At 45.4% G+C, this 12,707-nt stretch overlaps 1 pseudogene; it reads left to right on the plus strand.

Annotated features, from left to right (window-relative positions):
• Window positions 1-2,132, plus strand: LOC136536807 (uncharacterized; annotated as a pseudogene).
• Window positions 2,133-12,707: the final 10,575 nt, after the last annotated feature.

Here is a 12,707-nt window from a genome sequence, read left to right on the forward strand (position 1 = left end):
TTAAGAGTGTTCTTCAAGGGGAAGCAGTCAAGGAGAAGACAGATTTGTGCATGGCAAGATGGTTCCTTGATGCCACTATTCCATTCAATGCAAGTAATTCCATTTTTTACCAACCCATGATTGATGCTGTGTGTGCATATGGTTCTGGATACAAGGGGCCAAACTTTAATCAGCTGCGTGGTTCATTGCTTGCAAAATTAGTTGTGGAAACTAGGAATTTTGTTGATGGTTTCCGCAACACTTGGAGGGAAAACTGGTTGCACTATTATGGCTGATGGGTGGACTGACAGAAAGAGAAGGACCCTCATCAACTTCTTGGTCTATTGTCCCAAAGGTACTGTTTTTCTCAAGTCAATCGATGCCACTGATAGCTCCAAAACTGCAGATTTCTTGTTTAGATTATTCAAAGATGTGGTTCATTTTGTTGGGCCTGAAAATGTGGTTCATTTTGTCACTGATAATGCCTCAAACATGGTTGCTGCTGGTAGAAGGATAGAAGATGAGTTCCCATCCATTTATTGGTCCCCTTGTGCTGCCCATTGTGTCAATTTGATATTGCATGACTTTGGTAAGGAGGATGTAGTGAAGACCACCGTAGCTCATGCATCAATCATTACAAAATATGTCTACAACCATTGCTTCCCATTGTATTTAATGAGGAAGTTCACTAAAGGTCATGAGATTCTTCGTCCAGCCCAAACTCGTTTTGCTACTAATTTTATTGCTTTGCAAAGCATATATAAGCACAAGGCTGATCTGCATGCAATGGTTATCTCCAATGAGTGGACAAACTATGCATATTATAAGGAACCAAAAGCCAAAAAATTCACTAGAGCTGTGCTAGATCAAAAGTTCTAGGAAAAACTGTGCTATTGTTTGCCAATTATCAGAGCCACTAGTTCGGGTGCTGAGAATAGTGGACAGCGATGAGAGACCTGCAATGGGATATCTATTTGCAGGATTCCATGCTGCAAGAGATGAAATTGAAAAGAGATTTCAGCGAAAGAAAGAGTTTGTAAAGCCTTTCTTGGAATACATGGATGCACGGTGGGATAAGCACTTTGATAAGAATCTTCATGCTGCTGGCTTTTGGTTCAATCCTAATAACCAGTACAATCCTCAACTACGAGAGAAGTACAAGTTCGCTACTTCTGGAGTTCTTGATGTCATAGAGAGATATGCTGGCAAAGATGTTGCCCTTAGAAATATTTTGACAAAAGAAATGAAGACTTTTAGGAATGCAGAAGGTGATTTTGGGCGTGCAAGTGCTATAAATGATCGCTCGGGCATGCTTGCTGGTAACTTCATTCACTACATTGCTGTTCTTACTTTTCCAGTTCATTTAAGCATATTACTAACTTCTGTTTGTCACATAGATGAGTGGTGGGAAACTTATGGCTGCAGCGCACCAAACTTGCAGAAGCTTGCCTTGCGTGTGTTGAGCCAAACTTGTAGTGCTTCTGGATGTGAGAGGAGCTGGAGCTACTTTGAACATGTGCACTCCAAGAAAAGAAATAGATTAGAGCATCAAAGGTTAAATGATATTGTGTATGTTCATTGTAACCTGAGGCTGCGTCAAGGTACCCCTTCTCTTGAAAGACTAAAACTTGCATAGCTAGCTGCTAGCCTATTCTATAACCTGAAAATAATATTGTCAGTATGTACTATTTGAACATTAGGTCCAAGATCAGGACTAGAAATTATGACCCAATAAGTTTGGAACAAATTGGAATGGGAAATGAAGCTTGGATCTTAGAAGACAGTCCACCTCGCCTTAACTCGGAAGAGTTGAACAGCCTTTCGCAGTGAACTATCCGCACTAAGTATACAATGCAGTGATGGTAATGTCTCTTGTCAATTGTGAAATAAATTCAACTCACATACCAGTTTTTTTTTTTTGCTTATTTAACATCATGTCTATGTTGAAAAAAATAGAATTGGTGCTGGACTTGAATGCTATTGAGGCTGATGCCATGGAAGACAGTGACGAGATTCAGGACATTCAGGACCAGGAAAGGCCCCAAAGGGATGAAGATCTATTTGATTTTGATGGTATGGCATTTGATGTTGGTGGATCAAGTGCTTGTTATGCTGCACCACGAGATGAATGGGATCCTGTGAATTTTGATTGAGTACCATCTAGCTATCATGTTTTCTGATTGTGTTCGTAATCTTTTTAGCACGAACTTGTTTGGAACTTTTAGCATGTCGGTGTGTTATCAGTTAGCATGCACTTGATATTTTGTATTAAAGAACCTGAGGTTGTGTTGCTGTGAGCCATGAGCCCGTGACTATTTCTATGATGTATGAATATGAACTATGTATGAAGCGAAACTTATGTTATTGTTATCAGTCATTTGATGTTTTGAATTAACATGTCATTTTATATATATATATATGTATGAATCCAATTATTAATTATAGCATATATATATATACACCGGTTCATAGTATTTGTGACCGGTTCAACTAGTCAGGTCCAATACAATCGGACCAGCGGTTCAACCGGTTCTATACGGTCAGGGAACGGACACCAACAACAGTGAGCTCGATGTGGACACTCAGCTTAACGTTACCACAACTACAGCGTCGATCAGATGGAAGGAGGGCTGATCAGCCCACGGTGAAAACTTTACTAGGTACTACTGGTGAAGCTTGCTATCAAGACACAGGCTACATCTACTAGTGAGGTCCATGAGGAGGAAGCCGAGGAAGAGATGGGCCATGGTTAGCGCGTGAAGAGGCGCCCGTGTCCGGGTTGTTGGACCAGTGAACGTCTTGCGTGCGTATGTGTGGCTGAAACGCCGTTTTAATATAAAGAGAGCGCTGCTGAACTCTGTGGAGAGGAAATTGGATGTAATACAACCTCAACTCTCAACTCAATCCATGTCCTCTCCTCTTCTCTAAACCCTCTAATTGCTTCTCCTTTATCCTCTAAAATTGGTTTCGTCCATCGATGGTAAAATCCCGTGCAATTCGCTTGGCTCTTTGATCTGACCTTACTAGTTCAAGTTTGGAACTAATCATGTTAGTCCTCTCCAACTTTTTTTTTAAACGGTCCGCAGGGGAGGCCCCTACTTATATTTTTGGTATTTTATATAAATGATGATAAGTACAATATATACAGAATTACAAGGCAGTCAATGCCCAAAAGGAAAAAGATTCTACTCATAAAGGAAAATTCTCACACCAACTAAGAAGTACATCCTTAATTTTCTTTTTGGCCTTGATACAAACCAGACCAATCTCCTCCTTGAAGGCACACTTCCATTGAATGAGGCTATAGGATTTGGCATAAAAAATCACACCATTTCTTGTAGTCCATATAACCCTGCACGCAGTGATAACAGGCTCTCTGAAAGCAGAACTCCCAAAAGTGTTTCTTGCTTGGCAGACCATATCAAGAGGATCAAGATTAGTATCCCAGGAAATATTTATTGAGTTCCAGCAAGGAATACTGAAAGGGCAGTCGAAAAAAAGATGAAAACAGGTTTCCTCCGAGTTGGTGTTGCAAAGAACACAATTATAATCATCCAGTTGTCTATTTTTTCTTCTCAAAATGTTCCAAGTGTTAAGGCGATCCATAAAAAGTAGCCAAAAGAAGAATTTGTGTTTCCTAAGTTGCCAGAAGACCACATCCATTTGAAAAGAGGTGAGGCTTGCTTTTGACCAATCAGGATCCTGTAGGCTTTTGAGGATCTGTAGGTTGAAGAGCCCCAGTTGTAGGTCCAATGATCTTCTGTGTCCAAATCCCAGCTGAAGTTTTGGAGGAGAGCTTGCAAACTGTCTAACTGAAATGAGGCCTGGGGAGAAAGAGGGAAGAAGAAGACAGTAGCTGGATCCTTTTCCAAAAAGAATCTGATAGAGCTTTTTGTTTTCTTACATAGCTAAAAAGTTCAGGATAGGCATCTTTCAGTAAGCCATCAGTCCAGGAGTCTTGCCAGAGCATAATTGAATTCCCTTTTGAAGGCACACATTTTGTTAAGTTTCTAAAATCATCTGCTAATTTGAGGAGATCTTTCCACCAAAAGGAACCAGTTGGAGTTTTAGCATGGGGGTATGTGATTATTCTTATAAAATTTGCTCCAAGTGAGACTCACCCAAGGGATGTTGGCATGATTATAAAATTTGTCCAAATATTTTAGAAGCAGAGCTGAGTTCTGGGCCCTAAGATCAATAATCCCTAAACCATCTTCCTTAGGTTTGCAAGTTACATTCCAAGCTGCTAGACAGGAACCTTTCCTATTTATATCACCCCCACTCCAGAGACAAGTTTTCGGTATTTATCAATTTGTTCAATGAGAGATGGAGGGATTTGAAGGCTGCACATGTAAAAAGTTGAGAGGGCTGAGAACACAGAGTTAGCCAAAATCAGTCTACCTTGGTATGAGAGCATTTTACTGATACCACTGAGTCTTCTTTCAATTCTGCAAATGAGGGGACTGAAATCTTGTACAGATGGCCTTGTACTACCAAGGGATAGTCCAAGATAGGTGAAGGGCATGGATCCAACCGTAGAGCCAAAAGTATTGGCTAAATGTTGAGTCTCTTCTGCATTCATGTTAATTGGTACTAGGGAAGATTTCTGAAAGTTCACCTTGAGTACAGTGCTGTCTGAGAAAGATCTCAAAAGACCCTTGAAGATGAATAACATTCTAGCTTCAGTTGGCAGAATCAACAAAGTGTCATCAGCATACTGTACAATAGGATAGTGACCACCAAAATCCTCACTAAGAGGGTGTTTCAAAAACCCCAGCTGCCAAGCTTTGTTAACAATGGTCTGTAGGAAATCTGCAGCAAGGACAAATAGTAAAGGAGATAAAAGGTCTCCTTGTCTGACACCTCTTTTGCAAGTAAAGCTCTTCCCTGGGATTCCATTGAGTAGTACAGCAGAAGAAGCAGATCCCAAAATATTTTTAACCCAGTTGATCCAAGTTTCAGAGAAGCCTTTAAACTTCAAAATCTGAAGAATGAAATGATGTTCTATTTTATCAAAGGCCTTCTCAAAATCAAGTTTAAGAATAATAATCTTTTTCTTGGAGTGATGGCAGATGTGAAGAAACTGAAAAGCCCAAGCCAGACAGTCCTGGATGATTCTACCTTTGATGAAATCATATTGATTATAATGTATCAGTGAGGGTAGGACTGACTAGAGTCTGTTTGAAAGCAGCTTGGTAATGCTTTTGAAGGAATAATTAAGGAGGAAGATGGATCTATAATCATCCACAGTAGCAGGGTTATCTTTCTTAGGAATAAGAGCAATGTAGGAATTATTTATACTGCTTAAGTCCAAACTGCCATTACTGAAATCAGAGAACAGTCTAATAAAATCATGTTTAATGAGACTCCAACTTTTCTTTATGAAAAGACCATTAAATCCATCAGGGATAGGGGCATGATCATTGGGAAGAGATTTTATGACTTGATCAATCTCCTCTGAGGTGAAGTTTCCATCCAACTCATCTAAATTGTGATGTTTCAAGAGGCTGGCCAAATCAAAGATGATACTAGTGAATTCACTCACACCCAGTTTGTTTTTTAAAGCTTCATAAATTAGACCTGCCTTTTGATCATGATCAGAGATGAGAATGTTATCTGAAGTGCAGAGTGACACAATGAAGTTCTTTCTGTGATTATGAGTAGCTAGAGCTTGGAAGAGGCTAGAATTTTCATCACCAAATTTAACCCATCTCACTGTATTTCTTTGCCTCTAATAAATTCTCTTTCTTTCCAGAAGGGTTGCCAGATGCCTTTTAACTAGCTTTCTCAGAGCCATCTCCAGGGTGGATAAATTTCTCTATTCTTCTAGACCATCTAACAGCAATAAAACCCAATTACAGTTGTGTATTAGCTTGCCTAGATTTGAGAAGCATTTGCTCCATGCTTTCAGCCCATGTCTGACTTGTTTCAATTTTTGTGACAGATTTCTAGCCGAGTTAGCAAAGAAGGGGCATTGTTCCAATGAAGATCAACTATTTTCAAAAAGTCTTCATGATCAACCTAGTGATTTTCAAATCTGAATGTTGCTGCTTTGGGAATCTTGGTTCCAATGTTGATGACAAAAGGAGAGTGATCTGAAATAGGCCTGGAGAGGGGTTGAATATTAGTTGCAGGGAAGGTGAGGTTCCAAGTGGAGGAGGTGAACACCTAATCCAGTTTTACAAGTAAAGGATCCAGCTGCATATTACTCCAAGTGTATTTCTACCCACTTAAGGGAATTTCTGTAATATCAAGATCAATTATGAGTTCATTAAACATTTGAATTTCTCCATGATTACCTCTAGGTTTATTCCTGTCATCCGGGGATCTGTAGAGATTAAAATCTCCTGCCAAAATCCAATCATTATAATCTGATCTATCCAAATTCAGTAACCAGGTATCAAATCCAAATTTTTTAGCCGAGCCTGAAGATCCTTAAACATTAGTTAGATGGAAGGAATTGTTATTCAGGAAACAATCAAACTTAACAGTAATGGCAAAATTATTAACTTGCACCAAAGTAGCAGAGAAGAGACTGCTATTCCAAACTGTAATGAGTCCTCCAGAAGCTCCATTAGAGAGGGACAAAAAGAACCTGTCAAGATATCTTGGACATAACTTTTTTTAGTAGAAACTATCAAAATTTTCTCTCTTTGTTTCCTACAGGCATAAAATATGACAAGCACTCTCAGAAATTTTGCTCGGCATTGAGCCCTCTTCCTATATAAGGTGGCATTCTAGCGGCGTGTTGGCAGGGCACTGAAGCAACCTGGATGGCGATGGCAGAAGAAGCCGTGAATGAGATCAATTGCAAGCTGGATGTCATCCTCGGCCTCATTGGTGGGTTATAGTAGTGGTACTGCAGCATTGATGCGCGTGTGGCGGATCTCACCCACGGACTTGGGGATCTCACGTAGCGCATCCAGATCCTAGACAATTCCCCGCTCCTAACTACCATAGCCCTGATGCATCAGGAAGAGGGGCAGGCCTAGGGCCACCACATCGAAACTCGAAACAAGTTACTAGCTAGGGGATGTGGTGCAGATAGTAGGCATGTACAAAAACAAGTTTCAACGGCTTCTGCTTTGAAGCCAACCTAGGCCACATAAGAATGAAGCTAAACGGTTTCAAACCCTAGGGATGGATAGTTTCCAATAGTCTAGCCATTATTTGGAGCCATCCTAGCTTTAAGCCAGCTAATGTTTAGCTCGGGTTGTTTGGATCATCTAGCTAATTGGTGTTTATTTACGATGTTGCCTTTTCTTTTATTGAACCCGATGTGGTCACGGAAAAACAAAGAGACAATTTCATCTTTAACCATGCTTTAGCTGGGTTGGAACAACTAAAGAAATTGCGTACATTTGCGGCTCCAACTAAAGTTCAGCGATGGATGTGAACTTTTAAGATTTATCTTTTTTAGCACATCCTTTAAAGATTAACATGGAGCCTCCAATTAGTAATTACTCAAAGATGATATGAGGTTCTTACTATCTGTTATGTTTTTTCCCACTGCATCAGATTGATTCCAACAATTTAATTTGTATCTGAATTATAAGCTGGATGACATCAATCTGTAATGCAAAACATCCCCCCGCCTCCTGGACATCTCACTTCAAAATCAGCCCATAAGTACAGAATTATGGAGCAGAAATGCACATAATCGAGCAATTGACATCAACAGTATGTTAGATAATCCAGGCTCACTTCAGCTCCTAGTTTCTCTCTAGCTGTTAGACAATAACTGAACTCGGTCTTAGCCAAGCCGAGTGTGTTATGTATAGCCTGATGCATGCTGCGTTCATGCAGAGGCTCTCCTTGTTTCTAGCTCTAGTGGCCATCAGCGCGCATTGCGTTCTCGTCTGTGGGATGGCACGGACCAGTCGGAGGTCGTGGCGTGCGCGTGGTAGAAGTAGTGGCGACCTGCATACTCCAATCGTGGGATGGCGCGGCAATGGCGAAGCGTGGAGGTCGCAGCGTCGCGGCCGTTCGTGGCTACATTGTAGCATTGTAATTTGTCTACTTAAGTTGCAATACAGAGTCAGAAAAGTTGTGCTAGTTGTGGCACCAAATTGCGAGTGTCTTCCACTGCTCTTGTGTGCGTTCTCTGAATTACAATGCACTGTCTTTCCTCTCCGGCGGCGGGCGACGGCGTGTGAGAGACTACAAGTGGTACCAGAGCTGTAAGAGAAGGGACCTAGCGTGTCGCGATGGGGTCATCGAAGGAGAAAGGCGGCGGCTCGGGCAACAAGTCTCCAAGGCATTCGCTTTCCCCAAGCCGTTCACCGACGTGCCGTTCGCGGACTCGCGGCGCACGCCGTTCGCGAACGCGACGCCGGGAGGGCGTCGTCGAGCGCATCGTCTGGGAGACGAACGGCTCTGGCAACTGGCCGTAGCTCACGAAGACAAACTACGACACATGGTCGCTGCTCATGAAGTTGAAGATGCAATCGTGCTACCTCTGGGATGCGATCGAGGACGAGGACGTCGACTTCCACGATGATCGCTCTGCGCTGGAAGCAATCTGCTCTGGCGTGCCCCAGGAGATGGTGCCCACTTTGGCGACGAAGGCATCGGCCAAGGAGGTGTGGGAGGTGATCCGGACAATGCGCATCGGCGGCGATCGGGTGCACAAGTCGACGGCGCAAAGTCTCCGTGCGGAGTACGAGCAGATTTTGTTCCGTGATGATGAGTCCATCGAGGATTTCACCCTGCGCCTGTCTAATCTTGTGCAGCGGTTGGCGATTCTCGGCGATCCAGAGCCAGAGCCAAAGGTGGTTGCCAAGTACCTGCGTGTCGCCCGACCGAGGTACAGGCAGCTAGTGATCTCCATCAAGATGCTCCTCGACATCAACGAGCTCTCGATCGAGGAGGTCACTGGGAGACTCAAGGCCGCGGACGATGGGCACGACCTCAGAGGAGGTGCGGGCTCTTCCATGGGGCGCCTCAACCACACGGAGGAGGAGCTGGTGGCGCGGGTGGTGTCCCAACTGCAGCTCTCAGGCGAGGGTGCATCCGGAGGCAGACGACCACCATCATCCAAACAGAGGCGCGGCCGCGGCAACGACTCGCCCAAACGCGGAGGAAGCGGTGGTGGCTCCAAGCCATCCGCCGGCGGCGATGGGAAGAAGAAGAAGAAGATCACCGGCGACGAGTGCGCGTACTGCAGCAAAATGGGCCACTGGGCTCGCGAATGTCGCAAGAAGAAACGCGATGAGGCGGCGCACGCAGCGCAGGCGAAGGAAGAGACCGAGGCGGCGCTCAACCTTGGCATGACATCGCTCAAGGTGGAGGCGGTGATGGAGGAGTTGCTCGTTCCACTAGGGAACGAAGGGAGTACCACATGCACGCGGTGGGTTCTCGAGGAGGACGACCTTGAACCCACACCGATCGTGGCTCATGCTGTACGGTGGGATCTCGCGGAGGAGGACTCCACTCCAGCGCCATTTGTGGCTGTGGCCGCGGCCATCGTCACCATGCCAACAGGGTGTGTTCAGGCTCCCATCCACATCAACGAGGACAAACTGTTTGTGCAGCTCAGCGAGAAGAGTGAAGGGGGCGGCACTCGCTGGATCCTCAACACAGGGGCAACAAACCACATGACCGGCGAGCCTCCATCTTCTCTGAGCTCGACACTGGCGTGCGTGGGACTATTCGTTTCAGGGATGGCTCGGTCGTGGCCATCCAAGGTCACGGCACCATCCTCTTTAGGCTCAAGAGCGGGGAACACTAGGAGCTGTCTAGGGTGTACTACATCCCAAAGCTGACGATGAACATTGTCAGCCTTGGCCAGCTCAACGAGGATGAGTACAAGATCCTCATCGAACACGGCGTTCTGAGGATTTGGGGTCGACGACGGCGGCTGCTGGCCAAGGTATCACGCTCACCGAGTTGCTTGTACATCCTCACTCTGGCCATAGATAGGCCGGTGTGTCTCGCCACGTGCAGCTCTGAGGTGGCCTAGCAGTGGCACGCCAGGTTCGGACACCTCGGATTCCATGGGCTGAAGGCGCTGTCCAAGGGGCAGATGGTGCGAGGGTTGCCACCGATCGACCATGTCGAGCAAATCTGTGACAGCTGTTTGGCGGGCAAACAGCGGCGGCAACCGTTCCCAGCGACGTCCAAGTACCGCGCCGCTCACCTGCTCCAGTTGGTTCACGCCGATGTGTGCGGGCCAATCACGCTAGAGACACTCGACAGAAAGAAGTTGTTCCTCCTTGTCATCGACGACAAGAGTCACTATATGTGGCTAGTGTTGTTGAGCTCCAAGGATCAAGCCGGCGACATGATCCAATGTCTCCAAGCTCGCATCAAAGTTGAGGCGGGGAGGAAGCTAGGCACGCTGCGCACTGATCGTGGTAGGGAGTTCACATCGCGCATGTTCATGGAGTACTACGCTGAGAAAGGGGTGCAATGACACCTCACTACGCCCTATACGCCCTAGTAGAATGGGGTGGTTGAACGGCGCAACCAAACCATGCTTGGCATGGCGTGGAGCATGCTCAAGGCGATGCGTGTGCCTGGTCGGTTTTGGGGAGAGGCGGTGCTGACGGCAGTCTTCATCTTGAACCGATCACCAACAAGGAGCGTCGAGGGCATGACACCACACGAAGCTTGGTATGGTGCTAAGCCGCCTGTACATTTCTTTCGTACTTTTGGCTGTGTTGCCCATGTCAAGGTGGCCGATGGTCACCAGAAGAAACTCGATGACCGGAGCACCCCGATGGTGTTCATCGGATATGAACCGGGCAGTAAGGCGTACAGGTTCTATAACCCGGGCACTGGACGTGCACACATCTCGTGTGACACGGTGTTCAATGAAGGACGTTCGTGGGACTGGAATGCCGACGCCAACGATGCATGCCCAGAGAACACTGAGCCATTCCACGTCGAGTACATGATGGCGGTGGATTGCCATGGCACACTGACGGTGGAGCAGGAGGATGTTGCGGAGGACATCCAAGTTGGGGGGAGCCCAGCGCACTCGGATGGAGCACCGGCAACGCTCGGCACACCAATAGCGGCAGCTACCATGAGCTCGCAAGTAGGCGCGCACAGTGGTAGGGGTGGCGCATCATTGGTGTAACACCCCGGGTGTTTAAATATTAAAAATGGGACATGTCATCATATGCATTGCAAGGCATTTGGTCATATTGCAAACTTTGATATGCATTCACTAAAACAAGTTTACATTTGTGTTATGAGTGTTGAATTGAATTGTTTGAATCAAGTCAAAATTTGGTTTGGATTTGAATTTTCGTGAAAACCCTGATTTTCAGTATTTAAATCCTACCCTGAAAACTCATTTCAAAATCTAAGCATATTTTGGGGTTGAGCCCAAAAGCAAAAGTGTAGAGCTTGTCAAGTTATACAAAGTTTGTTTTTGGAGTTTTCAAAGTTGTTATGAAAAATTTGGAGTAATTCGAAAAGGCGTAATTCGTTAAATATTCCCAATTTGAATTCAAAAGTTCATTTTAAAATGTAGACCGAATTAGGGGTTGGTTATAAAAGCAAAGTTGTAGAACTTTGAATTTTGAACAACTTTTATTTTTGGAGATTTTTGAGTTGTTATATAAATTTGGGAGTAATTTAAATTTGAAAATGAAGGGCAATTCTATAAATTCTGTGAACAGTGTTCACCGCCTAAGCTACACCGTCGGCGACCTTCGGTTTGCTTCCGGGCGCAGTCGTGGCCGTCTTTGGCGTCACGCTGGCGCGGTGAAGGCCACAACGCAGCTTCCTTGCGCTTCTGAGCCGTTCTATTTAGCCTTGGTCGTCATCGTTTGCCTCCGCTCTCTTGCTCTGTTTTCCCGACGCCACGGCCATAAACTCCGGCAAGCTCTCACCGTCGCTACAGTGCACTCCAGCCACTGCAAAGCTTGTCACAGCTCTGCCTGCTACTTGCACACCCAACCAACCTGCTTTTGTCGCTTGTCTTCACCGGAAACTCACGGTACGTGCTCTTCTTCCTCATGGCCGGCAACCTCACCCGCGATCCCGTTTCGTCACGGCCAGAGCTCCACGGTGCGCCTCTGCCCCTGCTGAGTCTTGTTTCAGCTTCACCACGATGCCGTGGTACTCTATGACCCATTGACTTCTCATTTTGACCACCACAGCTACCGGAGCATCGCCATCGACGACGGTCTGCTCTGTCGTACCTACTCGAAACATCGACCCACCTCTCCGTTGCTCCTCCGGTCTTGGTCTTTGCTCCAACGTATTCGGGGTGAGCTGCTGATACTTCTTGTGCACTTTGTTCAATCGCTACCGGGCTCCTATCACTGGCGTAGCACAGCCGTGCCACCAAGTCCGCCATGGCCGGCGTTGAGTTAGTGTAGAGCCGTAATCAGTGCGACTAAGGACGTCAGTAGGTGCGCATAGTCGTGGGGAGCACGTTGGTGTGTTCGCCTTCGCCGGTAACCTCGTCGTCGGTGAGTTATCGCTGGTCAGAACTGTTGTCGCCGTGGTCAACGTTGGAGGTTGGGGATGACAAGTGGGGTCCCTTTGTCAGTGACTCAGCGTTCAAATGGAATTTTTCTATTTTCAGATTTAAATGAATAGTGATGTAATTTGTTATTTTTGTGTAGACTTATTTAGAGCTCCAAAAATTATGAAAATTTTTGTGTGACTTCTCTGTGATGTATAGTATTTAAGAAAAATATGAAATAATATTTTTCAGTACTTTTTGAATGTGATGAAAATTGCTCAATTAATTCATAAATGAATTTCTA

Source organism: Miscanthus floridulus, chromosome 2 (assembly GCF_019320115.1).
Source record: "Miscanthus floridulus cultivar M001 chromosome 2, ASM1932011v1, whole genome shotgun sequence".
Lineage (NCBI taxonomy): Eukaryota > Viridiplantae > Streptophyta > Magnoliopsida > Poales > Poaceae > Miscanthus > Miscanthus floridulus.